Consider the following 3,335-nt stretch of genomic DNA (forward strand, 5'->3'; position numbering starts at 1 on the left):
GCCTGGTGGCCATTACCCTTTCCTGTGCATCACACATATTTATACAAGTTAACAAATCTATAACTTTAAAATGTAACTTTATGCTTTCCCCTCTATACTTTAATTAGATATGTCTTTACTTTATATCTCAATTGATAGTTCAGTCCATCTAATCAGGTAAATACAAAAATATAAATCACCTAATATATAGTAAGTCCTGACATTTTACCTCTTTAATATTTCTAATATTGCTCCTTTCCTTTTATATTGAATGTTATACAATCCCACATCCTCTATTTCTCCTACATAGACCTCTTCAATAACATTCTTTTTTATTTACACACAAATAGATGGCTTTGTTTATTCTTGTTTTTCCCTGTTCCTTCTTCCTCTGAGATATGAGTAAGACAAGAGGTTTCTTTTATTGTCAATTTATTTAGAAAATTGCTCTAATAATATTTGGTGCTAACCAAATTTGAATTGGACAGATGTCTTATTACATGTAGTTAAATGAGTTCACTCCCACATAAATTTGATTTTTGATGAAAGTCTTCTGAAAAAATTATAATCATGAGAGGCTGAAGATGCATTTGCAAATAATCTGTAAGCCTATATATCTTATTTATCCTTAAGCAATTTTCATAATATCAAGACAACTCTTCATATTTATGCAAGTGTATATTTTCCCCAAAATGTTTTTTTCTTACTACATTTCTGAAGTATTTAAAAAATTGAATTACTAGAATGATCCAGAGCTATACATTGTCTGATCAAAGTGACCAAAACATATTTGTTGCATAAAAAAAAAAAGGAAGAGTAGAAGAACAGGAGAAAAGAAAAGAGGAAAAAAGCAGGAAACCAAGAGGGGAGGACATAAGAAAGATGGATGAGTCCTGGAAGGTAAATTTTAACAAACTTCAACCGCCAAATGCTCTTAATGGGAGTTCATTTTTTAAATGATTTTAAAATTTATATCCAATGAAACTTAGTTTTGTTTGTGTGTGTGTGTGCAATTCTGCCATAAAGTCAGCCAACCACCACCTTCATCCAAATATGGAAGAGTTCCATCAACCCAAAACATTTTGTCATGTTAGCCTTGTAGTTGACCCCTTCCACCCACCACAAGCCTTTGGCAACTGCTAATCTGTTGTCTGACTCTATAACTTTGGTTCACTAAATGGCATATAATCTTTCAAACCTGACTTTTCTCATTTAACATAATGCATTTAAGATTTATCCACACTATTGCTAAACAGTATTTCATTGTATGGATATAGCTGATATTCTGTTTATCCATTTGGTAGAAGAAAGTTTATAAGTAAAGCTATTATAAGCATTTACACATAGGTTTTTATATGTACCTAAGTTTTCATTTCTCTTGTTTCAATACATAGATGTGGATTACCCAGGTATATGTTAGTATATGTCTAACTTTATTAGAAAAATACCAAATTATTTTTCAAAGTGTTTGTGCCATTTTGTCTTCCCATCACCAGTGTATGAGAGTCCTACCTGCTTTTGTTCCAACCAGCACCTTAAATTACCATTTTTTTGGTCATTTTTACAGGTGTATAGTGACATCTCATCATGGTGGTTTTAATTTTTATTGCCTTAATGACTGATAATGTTTTTTAAATGTGTTTATTACCATATATATGTCTCTTCTGATAAAATGGTTATCTTTGGCCCATTATTTCCCATTGGGTTACTATTTTTTTCTTGTTGAATTTATAGCCTTATTTTAATATGTATTTTGATTTAAAAATCTTTGTTGTTTATGTGATTTTTTACTTTTTCCCCTAGTCTGTGTTTGGCCTTTTCTTTTTTCATTCTTTTAACACTGTCTTTCTTTAAGCATTTTTATTTTAAAAAGTCTTATAAAATATATTTTTAAAGTTTATTTATTTATTTTGAGAAAGAGAGAGTATGAGAGTGAGTGGGGGAGGAACAGAGAGAGAGAGAGAATCTCAAGTAGGCTCTGCACTGTCAGGGCAGAACCTGATATGGGTCTTGAACCCATGAAGTTTAGATCATGAGCTGAGCTGAAATTGAGTTAGATGCTTAACTGACTGAGCCACTTAGATGCCCCTCTTATAAAATATTTTAGATGAAATACATATATATGTATATATATACATATATATATATTTGCTTTGAGTTGTGCTTTTGTTGTCTAATTTAAGAATTATTTGCATAACAAAAGTCTCAAAGATTTTCTCATATTTTCCCTTCTAGAAGTTTTGTAGTATTATGATTTACATTCATGTTTATGATTTTTTTCAAAAATCAATTGACCATATTTCTGTAGTCTCTATTTGTAGATTCTCTATACTATTTCACTAATTTATATGTCTATCCCTTTGCCAAAACAATAGAAATTCTAAAAGTCAGGTATTAAAGGTCTTCAAACTTCCTCTTCTTTTTCAAAATGGCTTCATCTATATTAGTTTCTTTGATTTTTCATATATATTTTATTTTATTTTATTTTATTGCTTTCAGCTACTTTTATTTTTTTAGATGTTTATTCTTTTGTTTATATGTATATATGTATATATATATTTTTTTTTAATAGTTTATTGTCAAATTGGTTTCCGTATAACACCCAGTGCTCTTCCCCACAAGTGCCCTCCTCCATTACCACCACCTCTTTTCCCTTTTCATATATATTTTAGAATTGGCTTGTTTATCTCTACCAAAAGTATTGTCAGGATTTTGATTGGAATTGTATTAAATCTTTGTAATAATTTGGGCAGAATTGACATCTTAAAAAATGTTGAGTACTATAATTCCTTTTCACCATTTACTTAGGTCATCTCTTATTTCTTTTAGCAATGTTCTATATTTTCAATATAATAATCCTACAAAAATTTTGTTAGCTACATCCCTTCATGTGTCATTGTGGTGTTATTATAAATCCTACTTTTAAAAAATCCATTTCTGGGGTGCCTGGGTGGCTCAGTCTGTTAAGTGTCCAACTTTGGCTCAGGTCATGATCTTCATGGTTCATGAGTTCCAGCCCTGCTTTGGGCTCTGTGCTGACAGCTCTGAGCCTGGAGCCTGCTTGGATTCTGTGTCTTCCTCTTTCTTTGCCCCTCTCACACTCATACTCTGTATTTCTCTCTCAAAAATAAACAAACATTTAACAAGGTTTTTAAATCCATTTCTAATTATTCATCACTAGTATGTAGAAATATCACTGATTTTTGTTTAATTTTTACCCTAATTCTGTGATCTTGCCAAACTCATCTTTAATTTCTGGTAACTTTTTGTAGATTTCTCATGTTTTTTTATATAGACTGACATGCTGTCTGTGAATGGACAGTTGTGTGTTTCGACTTTTCCAATCTATATCTGTA

The sequence above is a fragment of the Suricata suricatta genome, chromosome 11, assembly GCF_006229205.1.
Source record: "Suricata suricatta isolate VVHF042 chromosome 11, meerkat_22Aug2017_6uvM2_HiC, whole genome shotgun sequence".
Classification (NCBI taxonomy): domain Eukaryota; kingdom Metazoa; phylum Chordata; class Mammalia; order Carnivora; family Herpestidae; genus Suricata; species Suricata suricatta.